At 39.7% G+C, this 23,134-nt stretch overlaps 1 long non-coding RNA gene across 3 annotated transcripts in view; it reads left to right on the forward strand.

Annotated features, from left to right (window-relative positions):
- Positions 1-22,132, forward strand: part of LOC127491296 (uncharacterized) — a 97,664-nt gene extending 75,532 nt beyond the window's left edge. For 2 of the 3 annotated variants that reach the window (XR_016236595.1, XR_016236591.1), the window contains exon 4: positions 4,649-4,832. This is a non-coding gene — a long non-coding RNA (uncharacterized LOC127491296). Of the gene's footprint in view, positions 1-4,648; positions 4,833-22,002 lie in introns of those variants that run through there. The other variant, XR_016236583.1, reaches the window with a different exon arrangement.
- Positions 22,133-23,134: the final 1,002 nt, after the last annotated feature.

The raw sequence follows: 23,134 nt of genomic DNA on the forward strand, positions 1-23,134 counted from the left end.
TTTTCTTATTTATTTGAGAAACATAGAGGAACAGAAAGCGAGGAGAGACAGACAGATGGACAGACAGAGCGCCCAAATGTCAGCAGTGGCTAGGGCTGAGTATGGTGAAGGCCAGGAGCCAGGAATTCAGTCCAGGTCTCCCGTGTTGGTGGCAGGAATCCAAGCACTTGCACCATCCCTGCTGCCTCCGAGTAGGAGCGTTCGCAGGAAGCTGGAATCAGGAGCTGGAGGTTGAACCCAGGCACTGCTGTGTGGGCCACGAGCTTCCCACCCAGCAACTGAACCTAGACCAAAGTGCCTGTCCTGGAGTCTGCATCTTTTATTTGTACATCACATCTACTACTGTGTGTTTTTTATCTGTAAATATTTAATTTAAAATTTACCGGGGCTGGCACTGTGGCGCAGCGGGTTAATGCCCTGGCCTGAAGCGCCGGCATCCCATATGGGCGCTGGTTCAAGACCCGGCTGTTCCACTTCCAATCCCACTCTGTGCTATGGCCTGGGAAAGTAGTAGAAGATGGCCCAAGTCCTTGGGCCCCTGCACTCACATGGGAGACCTGGAAGAAGCTCCTGGCTTCGGATCGGCACAGCTGCAGCCCCGTTGTGGCCAAATGGGGAGTGAACCATTGGATGGAAGACCTCTCTCTCTCTCTCTCTCTTCCTCTCTTCTCTGTGTAACTTTGACTTTCAAATAAATAAATAGATTAAAAAAAATAAAATTTCCCCTGTAGATCCCATAAAAGAATCACTTTATGTGTGAATGTCCGGGTGAAGATGAGTAAGAGTTCCTGTCACTGACTCCCTCATTTGACTGTTGCGAAACCTTCCTGGAAGGGTTCACCTTTAGTACTCCAGAGCAGCAGGAGAGCACAATGGTTAGAGCCACAGGATCTGGACTCAGATCTGCATCTCAGTACTCCCACTTCCTACCAGCATCATGGCTTCCAGTAGGTTGTTGAAACTTGCAGGTCTCTCCTATGTAATGTGGGAGAACAAAGACTACATTACAAGCTGGTGGGAAGAGCAAATGAAATAGAACAGAGAACACAGCTAATACAGCTATGGGTTCTGCATCCATAGAGTCAATCAACCTTGGATCAGAAAAAAAGAAATATAAAAAAAAAAATTGTGTGTGTACTGAACAAGCACAGATGTTTTTCTTGTCATTCTCTAAGAAATACAGTGCAATAACTATTTACATAGCATTTGCATTGTTTTAGATATTATAGGTAACAGATAATTTGAAGGATATAGAAGTTGTGCATAAATTGTATGCAAGTACTGTATAATTTTATAGGAGAAACTTGTGTTTGTGAGAAGTCCTGGAACGAATCTCCCCTTAGATACCCAAGGGTATCTAAGAAAAATGCTAATCAATGGTAAGGATTAATATAGTTAGTTTTGTTTTTATTTTAGTGCTTATTATAAGATAACATTTGGTTAACATGGATCTTTCCAAAGCTTTGGCTAGGTAAGTGCCAAGATCATGACTTTATATGTGTTTCTTCTAAATTGGTTTATAGCATCAATTTACTCATGGTTGTCAGCATATCCAGTGATCATAGTAAATATTTTCAAATGCAACTAAAGTAGTTGAACAAATGAAATAAAGACAGGAGTCTAGAATGAATAATTTGGCAAGAGACTGGGTACTGTATAGGTATCCAGAATTGGGAAGAATTATTTTACTTAGGGAAAGAGTTCGTGTTGAGTCCAGACTTGATGTCCCTATTACTCAAGACTCTTTTCTGTTGTAAAATTTTAGTTTGTTTGTTCTAAGGGTGGTGGTGGTGGAATGTATTGCCTCGAGTAACTGAGAAATCCAAGCTTTAGGCATAACTGGATTGCAGAGATCCACTGATACCATCAGGACCTGGAGTCTTTCTCTTCATCTCTTGTCTTTCTCAAACTTCTGCATGTTGGTTTCTATTTCATGCATCTTATCTATGGCAGCTCAAGGCTATCCTTTTAATAGTACCAAGTCCAGCAAAATAAAAAACTTCTCTTTCTAGTTTGTTCCAACAAAATACCAGTATTGACTCGAGTTTGATAGAGACTTGTGCGCATTGCTGAAGCACTCACTGAGGCCCAGTGGAGTTCAGGTTGTCATGGGCCGTTTCATTGTCTCATGACTACGCTACAGCAAGGTATGGACTTAGCCCACATGGAGTAAGAGTGGAAGAAAGGTGATTTCTCAAGTAAATATAGGTTGTGTTGTAAAAGAGGCATTTTGGAGGACAAAAATGTTGCATGTCCACTCTAATGTCCAGGTTCAGGACAGGTATACTATTTTGTTTCCATTCATGACCATTGTTCCATTTTTGAAAAAATGAACGTTTTAATTTTCCTGCCTCATTAGGACCTTAGCCTTCCCAACTGTCAGACCTTTAGCATACACTGCTGCAACTGTCATAATTTCGACTGTTCACTAGCAGTGCTGGCTTGAGAAAGAAAGAGCCTTGCTTAGCCAGTCAGTAAACCCAGCTGGCCATTGAACACTCACGCCATTTTCATTACGTATAATGTTGGATCTTGAGAAATCTTACCCCCCTACCCAATTGTACTTTTCTGCCTATATTTCTTTCTTTCTTTCAAAGATTTATTTATTTTGAAATTCAGAGCTACAGAGGAAACACACACACACACGCACAGTGAGTGGCAGGGGCCCAAACACTTCAGCCTTCTTCTACTCTTTTCCCAGGCCATTAGCAGGGAGCTGGATTGGAAGTGTGGCAACCTGACTGGAACCAGCATCCCTATGGGATGCTGGCACTGCAGGCCATGGCTTAACCTGCTGTGCCACATGCTGAACCTCCATGCCAGTATTCCTCTGTAGAGCTGTATTAGTGAAAAAGTGAGGAAGTGAGAGACGAAAATAGGAAGGAAGGAAGTAGGAAGAGGGTTGGGAGAGGAAGAAAGACTATAAGACTCTTCTTCACTTACATTAGGTCCCGAAAATAGTCAAACTCATAGCAGAAAGTAGAACCGTCATTGCCAAGGAATGTGGGGAAGGGGAAACGGGAGTTGTTCAATGGATATAGAGCTACAGCTATGCAAGTTGAGTAAGTACTGGAGATCTGCTGCAAAACACTGTGGCTTTAGTTTACACTCTGGTGTTGTGCACTAGAAAATTTGTAAAGAGAGTAAATAATATGGTAAGGGTTTAACCTTCTCTGTTCCTGTACCCTCCCCCCACCAAAAAAAGGGAAGAGAGACACAAAGAGACTTTTGGAGGGGAGGGATACATTTATGATCTTGTTTATGGTAATGCTATGGTAGGTGAATGCATATGTTGCAACTTATCAAATTGTATCCATTAAATATGTTCTGGGTTTCTTTTTTCTGTGTATCAACTATACCTCAATAAAACTGTTAAAAAATAAAGAATAAGAGGTCTTGGACAATAATTAGAAGTTTTGGGAAAATAAATGTGTGTAATACTATTTGGCAGTAACTCAAGTAAATAATATAGAAAAGACCATCATAAACTCTATATGCAAACCAGGAAATTATACTCATGAAACTGTGCAGAAAAGTATGCTAGCAACTGCCAAAATTGCTACCTGAGCAAGATCTAGACTTCAAAGCAAAGCTAATCTGGTATGAAGTTATGTCCAAGAAATACGTGACTCTCAACAGGAATGCCTGTACTAAAAATATTTCTGAATTCACAAATTGGGAGATTCCTGAGATCTCAGTCTGTGTCCTCCATGAACGTCATGTGTCTACTCTAACTGCATATCATTATCATTTCATGTTCATTTATTTATTACTGGGTCTACCACACTGCTGTTATTTCTCCCTCACTTTTTTTTTAAATGTGCATTTTTTTTTAAGATTTATCTATTTATCTGAAAGTCAGAATTACACAGAGAGGAAGAGAAAAACACACTCCCCAAATGGCCTAAATGGCTGGGACTGGACCAGGTCAAATCAGGAATGCAGTAGCTTTTTCTGGGTCTCCCACATGCGTGCATGGGCCCAAGCCCTTGGGCCATCTTCAGTTTTTTTTCCCAGGTGTATTAACAGGGAGCCGGGACTCAAACCAGCGCCCATATGAGATGGTGGTGCCGCAGTAGATGGCTTTACCCACTATGCTACCACACCAATCCCTAAGTGTACTTTCTAATCAGGATTTAAAGCATTTCACAAGTTCATGTCAATTAAAACCCAATAAATTTTGAATCAGGAAGAAGTATAAAAGAGGGACCATATAATCCTGGTTGTCAACAATATATTGTTTAAGTCGGCAAATTACCATGAGGTTCACTGCTTCTAGCAACTTCTAAATAATCTGGAAACTACAACAAAAGGGAAGATTTTTTTTTCCTCCAAGAAAAGATATTGGTGTTTTCTTTAGGTTCGCCACCTGAGGGAAAATGAATTCCCATGGCATCCATTACCTTTTCGTTTTAATCTGCAAACCCCTAACACTCCAGTCTCTAGGCTTTCTCTTTGTTCTGGATGGATACAGTGTGGTTGGTAAAAATAATTATAATTTTACCTGTTTTTTTTCGGTGAGATATTAACTTTTAAAAGTGCTTTTGTGGGGCTGGCACTGTGATGTAGCGGGTAAAGCTGCCGCTTGCAGTGCTGGCATCCCATGTGGGCACCAGTTCGTGTCCCAGCTGATCCTCTTCCAATCCAGCTCTCTGCTATGGCCTGCGAAAGCAGTGGAAGATTGCCCAAGTGCTTGGTCCCCTGCACCGATGTGGAAGATCCGGAAGAGGCTCCTGGCTCCAGGCTTCAGAGCAGTGCAGCTCTGGCCATTGTGGACATCCGGGGAGTGAACCAGCAGATGGAAGACCTCTCTCTCTGCTTCTGCCTCTCTGTAAATCTGCCTTTCAAATAAATAAATAAATCCTTAAAAATAAAAATAAAAGTGCTTTTACATCTATTTGAGCTTATAAGCACCCAAGGAAGGGTATTGTTATCATTATTTTCTATATAAAGAAATTAAAACTCAGGGAGATCTCAGATTTTCCACAGAGGTCCTACAGTTAGCATAGGGCTTGTAGCTCCCAAGGGTGCTACTCCCTTTATTCCTTCAATCAGCATTTCCAAGTCCCTCAACAACTTCTGATGTGCCATGTTGAAGCTCTGTGGCAAATATGAATCATCTGTGTTTTAGGGCATTAGCTAAGTGCTATGCAGTGAGGCCCATGGTGAGGGGGTAAGGGATGAAATTGGGGCTGTCTTGAAAGACATTTTGTGGATATACGGTCATGGCTTAATCATTCCTTTATGCACTAATTATTCTCTGAGTATGTATCATGTGTCAGTTACTCTCTAGGTATCTCAAAACCACCACAATCTTTAGCCTCTTTATGACCAGTAGAAAATAGCCTTAGCCTGCTATCTGAGTATGCTATTGTTAGAAGAAGGTAGTTTGCCATGAAGCTCATGGAGTCCGTATTCTCACAGGGCATATTCATCAGGAGACTAGCAATATGCTGCTGATGTGAATTGGTTGATTTTCTCATTCATAACCAAATCTAAGAGAAGTAGTGACTGTCCACATATTATATCAACTCTTTGGAATGATACTCTATTTGTGGAAAGGCTATTTAACACACTGGTGGAGTGGTTGGAAAGTGAATTTGGCAATATATCAAAGGTCTTAAAATATGTGAATTTTTTTGCATTAATTTTGTTTTAACTTCCAAGAATTTATACGAAGGTAACAATTTTAAATATGGAAAAGTCTGCACATGATGTTAAATTCTCTGCTATTATAGAGAAAAATTTGCTATCATCTAGCTAGCCAATAGTCAGGAAATGGTTAAGTCTTTGTTTTCCCATATGTTCTCTGCGGAGCACCAATATTGTATGACAGTGGTGGTGAAAATGTTTCCATATTTAATTAAGTTTGAGAACAGGGCACACTAAGTATCCCTCAGTTGAGAGTAGTACAGGGGAATTGTTATAAAGTCCAACTAGGTGTACCTCAGATAAGACTAGACTCAAGTAATATATATTAATACTCTAAGGATTAAGTGTCAGATTAAATATAGTCTACTCAGAATTAATACATAGTCATTACATTTTATTTTTAAGACGTGTAATAACATAAGAATGCTGAAAATGTCATGTGAGGGAGAAAGGTAGGATAGAAAATTTGTATATAGACTCACATGTGAATAATTACAATTATGTAAAAATGCAAAGTAAAAAGACAAAAACAAAAGGGCAACAGGTGGACGTCAGTATTCTAATGCTAGTGATGGGTTATATTATGAACACTTTTGTTCTCACTTACTCAATTTTTCCATATTTGTATTAACATGGATAGATCACATTCTGTAGACTCAAGAATAAATGAAAGAAATGAAGTTATAATTAATACTTTGATCAAGCTCAAAATACGATTTGGTCATGTTAATAAAACCTAGTATGTGTAGTTAATAAACAAATCAGCAGACTAAAAACTTAAGTACCCCAATAGATGTGATTCATAATTTTCTTTATTCCTGGTTGAACATCAACTGATTTGAATAGATGAAGTTTAGGTATGATGTATACATAAGGCATAGTTAATAAGCTGTAAGTTGAGTAGTGTTTTATTCACCCTAATCCAAGGGGATTTATGCCTGTGTTTTATTTCCTCTCCCGCCCCAACTTCTTCTTCTCTTCTTTAACCATGTCTCCCGCCACTCCAGAACCAACAAGAACTTGTTATTAAATGCCCACACCATGGCATTCCTGCTAGAATCCACTTGATTGTACTTATGCAGTTCCTTGGAAATGTGCAGCCTTTGTTTTAACTTTGCACATGCTTACTACTTATAATAGAAAGAGACAGGAACCAAGATGTTTGCTTTTTTCTAGTGCGAGAAAATAAAACAAGAAGACAATCCAAAGAAAGACACAGAGAGATCATCAGTAGATAAACATTTGACAAGAGAAATGATAACCACTATTATGAGAAGCAAATGCAGCTTTTTTTTTTCTTGGCCATAGAACTTTAAAACAGTCTCTGAAAACATCCCGTTATCCCTCAGCTAGCAGACACACATCTTCCAATATTTGACAAATACCATCTTGAATCTTTCTTAGTGCAGGTGGTGCTAACTATGTCATGCTGTTACTCTCTTCTCAGTTAAAGTCACATTTCTTTTTCAAATTCCTTCTGCATTGCAGAAGAAAACCTTAGCAGATGGATTAGGGTAAAGGAAATGGTACATAATGAATCACATTTGAAACCCCGGCATGCAGATCAATATATAAACGTAGAGAGCGAGTCCTCCTTCTCTCTGCACTCGGTGAATTTGTTTCAGAGACGCAAGGGGGCCAGACTCCTGCTATGTGCAGGGAAAGCTTCTGTCTGCAGCTGTGCCTCTCTTCTTCAGAACGACTTCTGTCTGCCACTGCCATTATGGCAGGAATGCACTAGAATCCTGACCCAGCCTTCTGAGCAGTTGCAGATATCAAGGCGAGAATTCTTGTCTTCTAGAACTCTAGGAAAAACTTCAAGTGGAGTATTATTATTTGTTCCTAGCAATGGCAGTAGATGAGTTAAAGAGACTTGGCTAAAGTCACAGAACATATCCTCAGTCTCAAGCCAAACTGCAGAATGGAAATGGCTCATTTGACTGAAGTGAATTACACCAAAGCTTATTGTTACTTTTTTTTCCTGCTAAAAGTTTGCATCATGCACTCACTGCCTAATTTGTTCTTTCAGTTCACCTTTAGATGTGAGTTAGAAACTTTTCCTTGGTAAAACGGCATACAGGGTCAAGTCTGCAGGCATCTCAGTACCAGGGTTCCCAGCATCCTGTTGCCTGACCAGAATTTTGACTGATTGGATTTAAGCAATAGAAGAGATTGTCACTACAAAACCCTTGCGAGGTTTAACCTTTGCATTTCGGTGTTAATGGGACATCTGCTTAATGGGACGATTTGCAGAATCCTATGGCCTTCAATGTCAGCCAGTGGACTGTTGTTTTCATGCACCCACTGCTTGCTCTGTGCTTTATTCTTAGTCCAGCTGAGGGGGAAGGAAGTACCTACATGCATGGGGAAAAAGTGCTTCTAGTGCATTTTTAGTAAGAGACTAAAAAGAGAGTCCCAAGAATTGAATAGCATCTTCAGCTCTCTAATTTTTAGGTTTTGCAGTTAAATCAGTTGTTCTGTCTTTTCATTGAGATTACTTTTGTGTAGAAATTTGGCTTTGTGTGTCTGTGTGTGTTTTAGAAGAAACCTTCCTGGAAAGTTAGGGTATGGTTTCTGTCTATCTGCATCACACCAAATAATTTCCATTGTTAGGTATGTAAGGGCCCAGCTAAGTCAGAAGAGGGGCAGAAACTTGTCAGTTTCTTTCCATCAGAAGCTACCAAACAGGCAATCAAGTTGATGACGATGCACACAAGGAAAGTATTTGCAGTGACTAATAGTTTTGAAGAAACAATCTTCATGCCATAACAGATAAAACTGTGAGAAAACTATGGCTTCCAAGGTCAGTAGGAAGGCTGAAGCAAATTCTGGCTGCGGCTGGTATCAATAATGAACAGAAAGACTAAAATGTGTCCTGTGGTCAGGTTTTTGAATCAACATTTAAAGAGCTCTGGGGGAGGGGGTGGAGATAAAATATCCCATTAGAGAAGTGCCGCTGATGGAGCATATGTCTTTTTCATTCTCACCCCCAAACAAAATTTGAATATCAGAAAAATCCAGCGGCACACACATACACAGCAACTTACTACTACTTTTTTTTAGTATCCTCACAAAAATGCTATGAAAACGTGAAACAGAAGTGGATAGGTCCCATATAAACTTATCAGGCTTGTGGTCTCTATCTGCAAGCTATCACTAATCATTTCTTTGATTGTGTATCAACCATGTAGTTGAAAAATTAGCCTGCTCCCTACAGAGAGGCTGTTTACTCCATGGAAAGCAAATCTGAATGGCACTGAAAGAAGACAGGTTCCGGTAATCCAGCGCTGGTCTCTGGCCAAGACTGCTGAACATGGACACTCAGGCCGCTGCTTCCTTGCATGTCTGCATAAATGCTTCCTTTTTACATTTCAGATTCTTCAGCCTTTGTGCTGATCACATGTTGCAAACCAAATGGGAGCAATTGGGGAGAGGTCAGAAAGCAAACTGGCAGTAGTGACAGTGAATCTGAGACAATGCTTGGAGAGTGGGGAAAGTTTTGTAAATTCTAGTTGTCGGTGTTTTTAAAAGAACAATAATAAAATGTGTTTTCTCTCCAGGAAGTACTTTTCAGTGTGATCTGGGGTTGGGAGATGGAATGGAAGATAGGTAATGAGTACAGGAAGCCAATGGATAGCATTGCTGCAGCTGACAGTCACTCCTGGGGTGGTTTTGTTTCCATTGAAACTCAAATTCTAGAGGGTAAAGCATTGGTCCTATATAGCTGGCTCTTTGGGGGTAGAAAAGTACATATTTCTTTTTTCTTTCATTTGACAGAGTTAGACAGTGAGAGAGAGAGACAGAGAGAAAGGTCTTCCTTCCCTTGGTTCACTCCCCAAATGGCCGCCACAGCCGGGACTGTGCCGATCCAAAGCCAGGAGCCTGGTGCCTCCTCCTGGTCTCCCATGCAGGTGCAGGAACCCAAGCACCTGGGCCATCTCCACCGTCCTTCGGGGCCACAGCAGAGAGCTGGACTGGAAGAGGAGCAACCAGGTCTAGAACCCAGCACCCAAATGGGACGCTGGCGCCGAAGACGGAGGATTAACCAAGTGAGCCACGGCGCTGGCCCCAGGAAAGTACATATTTCATTCTACTTCAGTTTACCTTACTTAAGTACACTGTGACTTCACCAACCAAACGCTTGTTTATGCCACGGAGAATTTTTAATGAACGTGTGTAGAAAAGTATCAGGAAAAGTCCCCTAAAAGGGAGGTATGGGACATAAGACTTAAAAGAAAGGATTTTGAAGTCAGAAAATCCTGCAGTGGAGTCCTAGGGCCAAAACATTTACTGAAATTTTCTGAGACTTAATATTCTGAGTGGTACAATAGACCAGTACCTCCCTTGTGCACAAGAGAGAGGCAACATGATAAATCAAGTCCAGCTTTGTAGCATTTATCATTTCCTTGATGCCATTGCTCACACCCTGGCTCATGTCTGGCTACCAAGGCATCGCAGAATGCAGGAGTGGCAAGAGACGTGCACAACACCTCATCCTAGAGTGTTTCTCACAAACAGGCACAGTGGATGTGAACAATCTCATGATCATAGATAATGGCACAGAGTAGTATAGTGTTTAGGAAATTAGGGATTTTCGGTACTTATTACCTTTTTAGAATATAATTCATTTAATTAAAAGCGTATGTGCTGTTCCTTGATTTTTAAATAATGGCTACATTTAACAGTCAGCTCATGAAAAACCTGAAAAATTGGTGATCGAATTCCATGAGCCCAGAACAGGCTCCCGGACTCCTCTGGTTCTGGTGAATGAGAGTCGGCTGTCTTGCCGAGGAATCTGTTGTCAATGGGCGCATCACTGCCAGCTGCTCAGAAACGAGGCTTGTTAGGCCTGGTACACATATGTTAATACTTACACAATTAGCTTCTTCAGTTTAAAAACAACAATCTCTGTAATTCCCTCAGGCTGTACTTAAAATCCAAGGTCTGCCAAACCCTACCCAGATGCCAACAGCCAATAATTTATGATGGGATTAGGAACGAAAGTGAAGAAAGGTTACTTGTTAATTATGATTGCAAAGACCACACACACTATGAAAAGAAACATTATGTTCAAATGAAAGGATTTCCAGTTAGCCCTACTTGGTGATAAGCAGTCAGTCAGCTTTCCTCTGCTCTCTGCAGCTCCACCTAGGGGCTTCCTAGGTGCTGATTTCTAATCAAAAGTCCATCAGTGAAATGTCTTATCAGAAACCCTAGCAACTGTGCAGTTCTTGGGTACCAGCAGTTGACAAAGGCATTATAGTACCGTGTCATGCATGCTGTTAAAGAAATCCAGCCCTGGTGATAATGTGTATATTCATTCTGTATAAATGATTAAGTTCAAAAAACCATACAATGAATCATGGTAGCAAGGCCAGACTTGCTTTGATTAACTACACTGGTATAATGAAACCCAACAGAGCAATCACTGAAACATTTAGCTCCAAATGTAAATCTTCTTGAACTCTGAAAAAAAAAAAAAAAGCAATGTTAGGCAACAAGAGGTGGCGTATAATACAGCCATATTTCATATAATGAAAGAGGGAATGTTGAAAAGTTGTTATGCTGTGTTTGGCAAGAATGAGTCATTTTAAAAGTGTCAATCATGATAATCCAACATATTTTTAATCTAAAGGTCAATAGAAGCAGTTTCTAAGGTGGTACAGTAGTTATGCCAAATATGAAAGCAAGCAGTTATATGATGATTTCAAGTGTTAATACTATACCGTAATATGTCTTGGGGAATTAATCTCACCTCTAAATTGAAGAGCATGGATTCATCAAGGTGAGAGATTTTATTAAAAATGTACTGAAATAGCTGATGACACTGTCGTTCCACCCAAACTGCTCTGTGGAGTTCTTATGGTTTAGATGTGACTCAGTCGAGGTAGTGTGGTGTTCCCTGTGGTATAGACGTTTTCGGGTGTGTGTGTGTGTTTTTTGTGTGTGTGTGTGTGTGTGTGCGGGGGGAGGGTAGAGTTTCATCTGCTAGTGCCAGTGTCTACAGAATGAAAATTCTTTCCTTACAATAACCAGTAAGTTATTTTCTCGAAAGCAAGAGAAACACATGCCAGTGAGACGTAAACTCAGTTTTCTGTAATGGAATGGCCAGCTCTTTAGGAACACACAGAAGCATTCATATGCCTGGATATTTTCAGTTTTGTCCTGAATAACTTTCAAATGTAGCTTCAATGTGCTTGGGACTTAAGTATTAAAAATATTCTGTGAGAGAAAAGTAAAATTATGTTCTGTCTTTAAACTTTATGGGAACATGTGGTCTTCCTTATAGGGAAAGCAATTGCTACCTCGGCAATATTGGACTTTCATCTTATGTGTTTCATATGCACAGGTTAAACACATGAGAAGCTTTATAAGGCTATAGAAATTGTGTCAGAGAAAACAATCTGTAAGAGGTCTGAGCCATATAAAAATCACCGGCCACATTCAGTCTCATGATGAAGTTCTTTCCAAAGGTATTTGGTTGTATAATTCAAACTATGTGATTACAGGAGAACATGGGTTCAACGATTGCTGTAGGTTATAGTAATAACTCTACAGATACACTCATGTTATGCAAACACTCTCCCAGAACTGGTTGTAGACTAGCACTGGCATATTTCCTTCTGTTAAATCTCATAAATCCAACCAATAATTTGTTTCTGTTACTACCCAAATTAAAACCACCTTCATATTTGAAAATACTTCATACAAATGTGTATGCATATATGTCACTCTGGTAACCTTTCAAGAGGGAAGACTACACAATTTGCCAGTTAACAAACATTTGTGGAGCTTTAATTTTGTTTCCAGCAGCTTCTGGTGGTTCAAAGAAAACAAAAGAATTCAGAGATAAAGCAAGCACTCTGTCACATTGTGTCTTATTCCTGGGACCTTGCTATAGAAGAAAATGATTATGCTGAGCTTGTTATAAATGCCTTGGGAGACAATCATGTGGACTCTGTGGTATTTCAGTTTACTCCCTTTTTTCTTCACTTCTTTCTTCCTTAAATTTTAAAAATATGTCATTTATTTCCTAAGTGAGAACATCACAGTCATTATTTCAGGTAACTAAACTTGTCTAGCTGTAATTTACCTATCATTCAGTGTTAGTATGGACACACAGATTATTCTAGGTTTTCTAATGTAGATTTTTTTTAAACCTCAAAATAATCCTTGCAGATTTTAGAAAAGTTGACCAAAAAATCAGAAAAATAAAGAAGAAAATAAGAAGGTTGCATAACAGAGAAAATCACTGTTAAAATTCTGCTAGTTAATTTTGTGGTGTTTTAAATAGACACACATACATGTAAAGGCATATATATATATATATATATATATATACATTTGGCATCATATTGTAGCATATATCCATAAAGTATGAAAGTAGGTGGGAAAGATCTATGTTAATATTATTTATAATATTATATTTGTGATATTATAAAATATGTTAATATTATTCCACATTATTTTTTTTCTTACAAATTGGAGATGTTGCTGAGGACATTATATGCAATTTGCCTGCATCTGTACTTTTTGAGACACCGTGAATGTGAATTGAATATGTTCCTTGACAGTTTTTTTCTGCCCCATAGCAAGTTCCAATCCTGGCATGTTCATTGAAGGTCCTCAAAAATAGAAACATTTATACTTATAGTGGGCAGGAAAGAAACATTTCACAAATATGCTAGATTGTTTCAACAAAAGGCAAATGCACAAGCTCTCCAAAGATTTATCAATTTCAGGCTCACTAACCACAATATAAAAATATATTTGGCAAAATTCTAAAAACTGAAGACTTTTTAAAAGTAGAATTTTTTTTTATATTCTCAATGCCTTTTTTTCTCCCAGAAACCTTTTATTTAAGATATTCAAACCTCATGCATTTCATAAATGCAACTTTGGAAACATAGTGATAGTGATTCTTCCCATAGTACCCACCCTTCCACCCCCACTCCCATCCTTCTTCTACCTCCCTCTCCTATTCCCATTCTTATAGATCTTATTAAGATCTATTTTCAATTAACTCTATACATAGAAGATTAACTCTGGGCCGGCACCGTGGCTCAATAGGCTAATCCTCAGCCTGTGGTGCTAGCATCCTGGGATTCTAGTCCTGGTCAGGGCACCGGATTCTGTCCCAGTTGCTCCTCTTCCAGTCCAACTCTCTGCTGTGGCTCGGGAGTGCAGTGGAGGATGGCCCAAATGCTTGGACCCTGCACCCACATGGGAGACCAGGAGAAGCACCTGGCTTCTGGCTTGGATCAGCGTGCTTGCCGAAGTGGCTGTTGGAGGGTGAACCAACAGAAGGAAGACCTTTCTCTCTGTCTCTCTCTCTCACTGTCCACTCCGCATATCAAAAAAAAAAAAAAAAAAAAAAAAAGAAGAAGAAGAAGAAGAAGAAGATTAATTCTGTACTAAGTAAAGATTTCAACAAATAGTATGGAAAAAAAAATTGTTCCTCAATAGTTTTTTGATTTCTCTTGATTTCTTCTATGATCCACTGTTCATTCAGGAGCATACTGTTCAGTCTCCATGTGCTTGCATATGTTCTAGAGATTCTTGAGTTGTTGATCTCCAGTTGTTGCTTCATTCCATTGTGGTCAGAGAAGAAGCATGGTATGATTTCATTTTTTTTTTTTTTTTTTTGCATTTGCTGAGACTTGCTTTAGGGTCTAGTCTGTGGTCTATACTAGAGAAGGTTCCATAGACTGCTGAGAAGAATGTGTATTCAGGGCCGGTGCCGCAGCTCACTAGGCTAATCCTCCGCCTTGTGGCGCTGGCACACCCGGGTTCTAGCCCCGGTCAGGACGCCAGATTCTGTCCCGGTTGCCCCTCTTCCAGGCCAGCTCTCTGCTGTGGCCAGGGAGTACAGTGGAGGATGGCCCAGGTACTTGGGCCCTGCACCCCATGGGAGACCAGGATAAGTACCTGGCTCCTGCCATCGGATCAGTGCGGTGCGCCGGCCGCAATGCGCTGGCCGTGGCAGCCATTGGAGGGTGAACCAATGGCAAAAGGAAGACCTTTCTCTCCCTCTCTTTCTCACTGTCCACTCTGCCTGTAAAAAAAAAAAAAAAAAAAAAAAAAAAAAAGTGTATTCTACACAGCAGACTCATAGAAGGGTAGATGTCCTAAACAGCACTCTGGCCTCAGAATCAGCCCTTAAGGAATTCAGATCTGGCTGAAGATCCCATGAGAGTATTATAGGCATGGAAAGCCAAGACACTCTGGCAAAAACAAAAAAACAAAAAATAAACAAAAAAAAAAAAAAAACACCTAAATGAAAGATTTCTGCAAGTGAGATCCCAGTCTAAAGAATGGGCCATCAAAGAAGGAGGTACCTTTCTCTGAAGGGAGGAGAGAACTTCCACTTTGACTATGACCTTGTCTAAATAAGATCAAAGTCGGTGAACTCAAAGGGCTTCCATGGCCTTGGCAACTCATGACAAGAGCCTAGGGAGATTACTGACACCATAAATAACAGTGGCAAATTGTTAAGTCAACAACAGGTATCACTGTGCATTTATTCCTCATGTAGGATCTCTGTCCTTAATGTGTTGTTCAATGTGAATTAATGCTATAGCAAGTACTCAAACAGTATTTTACACTTTATGTTTCTGTGTGGGTACAAACTGTTGAAATCTTTTACTTAATATATACTAAATTGATCTCTTGTATATAAAGAGAATTGAAAATGAATCTTGTTGTGAATGGAATGGGAGAGGGAGTGGGAGCGGGAGATGGAGGGTTGCGGGTGGGAGGGAAGTTATCGGGGGGAAAAAGCCATTGTAATCCATAAGCTGTACTTTGGAAATTTATATTTATTAAATAAAAGTGAAAAAAAAAAGAATGTGTATTCTGCAACTGCAGATGAAAAGTTCTGTAGAAATCTGTTTGGTCCATTTGGTCTATAGTGTAATTAATTGTTGTTTCCTTGCTGATTTTCTGTCTGGTTGATCTGTCCATTGCTGAAAGTGGTGTATTGAGGTCCCCCATTATTAGTTTATCGGGGTGTATATCTCCCTTTAGATCTATTAACATTTCTTTTAAATAGCCAGTTGCCCTGCAATTAGGTGCATATACATTTATCATAGTTACATCTTCCTGTTAAATTGATCCCTTAAGTCATTGCATAGTGCCCTTCTTTGTCTCTTTTAACAGTTTTTGTTATGAAGTATATTCTGTCTGATATTAGGATGGCTACACCAGCTCTTTTTGGTTTCTGTTAGCATGGAATATCTTTTTCCATCCTTTCACTTTCAGTCTTGGTGAGATGTGTTTCTTCTAGGCAGCAAATAGATTTTGTTTGTTTGTTTTCATTCATCCAGTTCTTTATCTTTTAACTGAGAGTTGAGGCCATTCACATTCAAGGTGATTATTGATAAGTAACAACTTGGCCCTGCTGTTTTTCCATAAATATTCCTGTTATTTACTTTGGATTTCCTTTGTACCTTTACTGGGAGATTTTGATGACCATGTTTCTGTGTTTCTGTGTATAGTACATCCTTAAGCATCTTTTGTAAGGCTGGATGAGTGGTGACAAATTCTTTCAATTTCTGTTGGTTATGAAAGGTCTTTATTTCACCTTCATTCATAAGCAAGCGCTTTGCAGGGTACAGTATTCTGGGTTGACAGTTTTTTCTCTTAAGACCTGGAATATATCACATTATTCTCTCCTAGCCCGTAGGATTTCTGATAAGTCAGCTGTGAGTCTAATTGGAAATCCTCTGAAAGTCATCTGGCATTTCTCTTGTGCATCTTTCAGAATCTTTTCTTTATGTTTTACTGTGGAGAGTTTGACTATAGTGTGTCACGTTGAGGATCTTTTCTGGTCATGTCTATTAGGAGTTCTATGTGCTTCCTCTATTGGACAACCCTTTCTTTCTCCGAATTATGGAAGTTTTCTGTAATTATTGCACTAAAAATCCTTCTGTTCTACTTTGTCCATGCCTCTGGAACACCTAAGACCCATATGTTGGGCCATTTGTTAGTATCCCATCAATCTCCAACACTGTTTTTTAGCTTTCTAATGTCTTCTATTTTGGGGGGGGGGGGGAGTGAGGGGCTGACTATAAATTTCCAGAGATTTGTTTTCTGACTTGGATGTTCCTTCGTCTTTCTGCCTCACCAAGTCTGTTGTCAAAGCTTTCTACCATATTTTTTATTTGTTCTGTTGGATTCTTCATTTTCAAAATTTTATTTCAATTTCTCTTTAAAATCTCAATTTCATGAAAAAAATTCTTTCATGAAATGTAGAGATTTCTTTAATTTGTGGGTTTGCCTCTGATTACTTCTAAGTAATCCTAAAATCAAATTTTTGAATTCTGTTTCTTGTATTTCTTCAATCTCTTCATTTTCACATTCTAGTAGTGAAGTGTTATTGTGTTCTTTGGGGGGCATCATGTTGTCTTCCTTATTCTTGTTTCTTAAATTGGTATGTTTATTTTTAGGCATTTGTGGAGATACTTGTTGGTTTATTTTTTATTTTTTTCCTGGTGATGGCTTTTATCTTTGGACCATGCTTCTGTGGATTAGTAGAATGTCTACTTTTTCAGTGAATACCTAGAGGTAAGTGGTAGGTGTGGCCAGGCAGCTCTGTTTAGTTCTCTAGTGTGAAGGGAGTGTCCAGTGTCACACCCAGGTTGGGTGTGGTAAAGCTTTTTTTTTAATCAGAGGGGAGATGTGTTCAGCTCTGTTGGCATAGTCTCATGCTCACCTCCTCTCTTTCAAGGAGACCAATGCCTGGGCACTAGCCCCAGTGGGTACAGTATTCATCAGTGCTACCACAAGAATTACACAAAGGATCTGTGCAGTCCTTGGTGTGAGCACAGATCCTACAACAATGACCCTCACTGGGGAATCAGGGAGCCCTAAGCATGTGGAGCCATCCACAGTGATGGCCCAAAGATCCACCACATACCCTCCCATGCAGCCACAGTGTTTTCACAGTCCCAGCACACAAAGCTTCCACAGTTATAAGCACCCAGCCCTTTGTCAATTCTTCCATCCAGACTCAGGTATCTCCTCCTAGCTGGTTGCTGGGAGCAAGGACATGAGCTGTTACGTATGTCCAAAATGGCGCCCACCTAATCTTGGCTAGTTACCCAGTGCCAGGTGGGCAGAGAGAGAGAGAACTGTGCCCCGCTTTTTTCCCTATAGGTTGGCAGGTACACTCTCTGCTACAGGGATCTACGCTGGACTCACACTAGGTTCTTCCTGTAACTTTATCTCCAGTGGTTTGGGCTACTGCAGTCTAGTCTCACCTCACTCTCCAAAGCTGCTACTGAGGCTCTCAGCTGCTGGGGTCCTGAGTTGTGGCATCCACACCCTCCACTTAGGACCACAGTGTCCCTTTAATTTTCGTGAAGTTTGCTCTGAAGTTTTTTCCCTAACTCTGCCCTGAGATTGCTGTCCATTCTGTTTTTTTTTTTTTCCTTTAAACTTTCTTCCCCTAGATTATAGCAGTAAGCTCCCTCATTATTCTGCCATCTTGGTGCCTTGGAATGTTTTCTTCAAGCCTTACACTTCCCAAATATCACTCATTGTAGAAAAATTAAGACTAGGGGTACAAAGGTAGGGGAAAAACACCAGCTTTAGCTTCAGCTGTCAGTTACATAGCCAAGACACAGGAAGAATAGCAAAGGAGACATTACACAACCAATCCCTAGGCAGGGCTTCAGTTATTTTGATTTACACAAAGCATGCGGACTCTGTCATGCCAATGAAGTTATTGAAATAGAAATTTATTCCAGGTGCTTGTGAAGCAGTTACAGAGCAAGACTGAACCAATCACATTCAGGCTCTGCTAACTCCCTGATTGGTTCATGTAGAATATCTCATTAGCATATATCAGCCAATTAGGCAAACTTCTTTCTTTACAAACATAAAAAAACCAAGCCAAGCAGTACTGGCTGGCAACCCTTTTGGGGATCTTCCTCTAGCAACCAGCTGCTGAGAGCTTTCTCTGCTTATTTCAATAAATTTGCTTTGCTCATTCTTGTTTGTGTGCCTCATTCTTCATGGTCAGAAGACAATGAGCTTGAGAGAGGAGGAGCTACAACACAGAAAACTGTAACATTCCCCCTACAAACTTGGCAGAAAGGAGACACGGTGACCCAGTGGGAGAGGAGAAGCTGTAACACAAGGAGCTGCTAACACACAGAACTTCAACATAAACAACTGTAACATATATAAAAAGAAGAATCTGCCACATCTCTTGGGGAAGAGACCCAGACCCCAGTGATTGGAGCCATAGACTCTTCCTGCCAGTACTTTTACAGCATTTGGTGTAAACGTATCTGCACCTTCAGTACATTTCCTTCCAGGGAATAATGGGAGTTTACAAATTCTTCCAAAAAGTTTGTCTTCCTTTGCTGTTGTTATTCCAGGTACCTACAATGCCATTCTCTTTCCCCTCATTTATCATCTAGCTAGTTTTCTTTTTATCATTTAAGCCATCTCCCCCTCCCCCATTATATTAGTTCCTTTCGTGAATGGCCTCTAACCCACAGTCCCACCATTATCTTGATAATGCAGAACTCCATTATTTGGACCAGGTTTAAAGTTTTAACTTCTGTCTGGCACCCAATATATTTCTTGAACATTGGGTGCATTTATACAGAGATGCCCCTCCCAGGTTGTATAATGATCCACCTGACAGTAGGAACCACCACCTGAGAGTCTTCTTCCCTTCCACAGAGGGCTAGGCATTAAACAGGTTCTCAATAAATATATGAAGGAATCTGCAGTCACGGGATGCTTAGCACAGAGGTTATCTACACTTACGTTTGTTGGCGAAAATATTCTTCTACCACCATTTGATGATTAAGAAGAAACACATTGACCAGTTGTTTTTCAGCCAATGAACATGTGAACTGTTTGACAGTATAGAACCTATGTTGTTTGCTCAATTCTGAATGTATGTCATGGGCTGGTGTTACAGTGCAACGAGTTAAGCCACTGCCTGTGACTCCAGCATTCCATATAGGTGCCAGTTCAAGTCCTGGCTGCTCCACTTCTAATCTAGCTGCCTGCTAATGTGCTTGGGAAAGCAGCAGAAGATGGACCAAGTCCTTTGGCCCCTGCGCCCATGTAAGAGACTCGGATGACGTTCCTGGCTCCCAGCTTCAGCCTGGCCCAGCCCCTCCATCATTGTTCCCTCCATTTGGGGAGGGAACCAGCAGATGGAAGTTTCTCTATCTTTCTCTATCTAACTCTTTCAAATAAATAAAAATAAGTCTTATAAAAAGCATGTCCTGTGTTTAAAGGAATGAGGAGCTCAGAGAATAAAAATCTTAGATATGCTCTACTGATTTCAAAGCTTCATTCCAGCTATTTCATTCCTGTATCCATTTTTTAAAAAAGCATTCTTAGCCTCCCTGTTGATCAGATCAATGAGAAAAGAAGGGGAGAAGGAATAAAGTCATTGAGTATTATTCAGATATATATCTTATTTAAGCCTTGGGACAATCCAGAGAAGTAAATCTCATTACTAGTATGCCAGAGAACTGAACAGGATTGGAGAAGTGAAGCAACGGGGAGAGTAACCCTCTCTCCATCAGAGTGAGTGGACCCTTGGCCCTCACTGGGGAATCTAAACAGAAATTATACTTTGAAACTGACAGTATAAACTAAAATACAAGTTCAACTGGTGCCAGATTTCCTTTTTAGATTTTTAAAGTTTTTGGACAGAAATGTATGTTTAAGCATGCAGGCTGCACTTTCAACTGGAGAGGGTTGGCGCCCTCCCAAGGAGTATGAATACCTCAGTATATTGAGTCTAACAGAGACCTCTACTGGCTAAGTCCTGGGACCAGTCTCTGCTGGCCTCATGGTTGAGCAGTTGTCCACTTTATCTCTGATAAGCCTGTAAATAAGTGAAAGTGATAATCATCATTGTTATATTTGTTCATACAATATTATTACTTGCACATTAGATGGGTATGCCAATATCAAAAAATTCACAGAGTTCTGGGTTGGTGGAGTTGGTGAAGAACGAGCTATTCACAAGTTGACTTTAAAATATTTCTTTACCACACCTGAACAAGGCATGGTAAAAATGCTCCTAGTTCTTCTGTCTAAATGAATGGCAGTGTGAGTTCAAATTCAGAGCATTATGAATAACCAATTTTCTGACTAGTAGATTAGAGGAATTGAAGTACAAATGTAAAATAAGAGTAACAGCAAAATGAATCCTGCAGTATATCCTGGAGTGCCCCGTGTGGTATATTTTCATTTTAGGCAGTAATTTATGGATAAATTTTGAGATACTGATGGATCCGTGGCGTGGTGGGGGATAGAAGCCATTCCCATTAGCAGAGCCCACCAGATAATGCTGTCTGCTGCATCTGTGTTGTGTGTCTGCTCCTGTGCTGCCTCTCATGAGATCAGACCAGTATCTGTGATATTAGGATTGGGCCTTTATTAATCAGAATGAACAAACCCTCGATCTTTACAAGGAGGAATCATGAATTGGAGGACTAAATATAGGCAAGCAAATCCAATAACTAAACCCTTGCTGTCAAGACATAAGCAAATACAAATCCCTCTTGTGTTATTATAATGCCTACCAACCTAATTGAGAACACATTCATTTTAAGCTAAATAAATTACTGCTACAATTATATAACCTTGAGGTCACCTCCTTTAGGAGCTGGCCAACACTTGTATTAACCATTCCCCGCTTTACAGTAAATGGCCTCAGCCAATCAATGCCAGATAAATGCTGCTAAAATATGCATTTAATTAACTCAGTCCTTCATTTATTTGCTATTTTAGCCTAGGGATGAAGAAGAAAGTGAAGTTAAATTGTGTGCATTCTCAAACAAGACTTCAGGATGGAGAGCGTTTCCTTTCCAGTCAAAGCACTCTCTTCCTAGTTAGTGTAGCCAAGAGAGAACATTCCTCAGACTTAAACAAAAGAATGGGGCTTTGCTTGCCATATTTATAACTCTATACTCAAGGAAGCAAATCCTACCATTTTCCTTAGAAGGATGGACTTTCCTTAGACAAATGTCTTTTTTTAGGGAGTTGATTCCTATCAGAGAGGTTGGATTCCTCTTGTACTGTTTCAATACCTTCTGACCAGTTGAATACAATGAGAATTATAGCAGTAATTTAGGAATTCATGAACTGCCTTACCCTCTCAAGATGTGTTTTAGAAGATTGTACCCTTCATCTCCTCCCTATGTATAGATTCTTATAGTAAAGAATCTTATATGCAAAGAATCTTATAGTACCTAGGTAGTGGGTCCATAATATGCTTTTTACCAATACTGTCCTTTTGGCTTTGATACAGCTGTGGTAAGCACATTATTATTCACTGAATATCCTCTGCTTCCTCACATCTCCCAGCTGTATAGGTCAAAGCCGTGCAGCATCAGACTATGAACAGAAGTGATGTGTTACTTCAGGTGGAAACATTTGAGGGCTGATGCACAATCTTCTTTCTTCGTTCCTTGGTGATTCTGAAAGTTGAAATGGTGTAAGTATAAAATGGAAGCAGCAGATTTTCTGAGTCACCCCATTGAGGAAAGGCACAGTGAGGGCTACTCCAACTTACAGCGCTTTTTTGATGAGCAAGAAAGAAACTTTTGTTTTATTGAACCACTGAGGTTTCGAGGTTTGTTTATCATAGTATAATCTAGCTTATGTTGACAAACATAATTGGCTTCTATGGTAATAAACAAATCCATAATCTGTAGTACTAAGTAACCATCTAAACTCTGGTAATTTGGATCTAATTTGCATGAATATTAATTCTTTTAAACAAGAAAGGAAAATTATGGTATTCTGCAGACTTCATACCTTCATAATAAGCTGATTGTTCATTAATTTTTAATGAGAAACATTAATTATTATGAATTCTTTGACAAGACTTTGATTTTTTTTGGTAAATGATGACCATAATTAAGCTCCTCATAACGAACACAGCAATTTTTAAACAGTACAATTTATATAATGTTTCTCCTCTGGGAGGTTTAGTTTTCTTAATAAAAAGTAGCAGTAGATATATGACTAAGTTTCCATAATACATGAGGGTTGGTAATTAGTAGATTCACCTCTGTTTTCATTCATTCAGTCATCCTGTTGACATATATCCTTTCTTCTCTCTTTGTAGAACTGAGTTTTACTCATTTCAAGACTGAATTTACAGAAGGAAGCTTTAAATATATTCTAGGGTGCTGGGTTACTTGACAATATAACATCCCCCACCCCCAGAGCATTCCTGTTACTATTGGCTTAATGATTTCATTTATCTATGTCATTCAAAATCTGTTTAATTTTATCATTTATTCTATAACACACAAGCATGTTCACATATACAGAAAGTCAATCATTAACTAAAACCCTTTCAGTAGCATCTGATACCAGAAAAGAACAGGATAAAAATAGAAATCTCTCATCTGTGTGCCCCATTAGGGAAGTCCCAACAGTTATATCTTACACCAGCTCACCATAGAAAAAGTCTGCTGGATGATGCTTT

Source organism: Oryctolagus cuniculus, chromosome 1 (genome assembly GCF_051225735.1).
Source record: "Oryctolagus cuniculus isolate XC-2025 breed Fujian yellow rabbit chromosome 1, ASM5122573v1, whole genome shotgun sequence".
In the NCBI taxonomy this organism is placed as follows: domain Eukaryota; kingdom Metazoa; phylum Chordata; class Mammalia; order Lagomorpha; family Leporidae; genus Oryctolagus; species Oryctolagus cuniculus.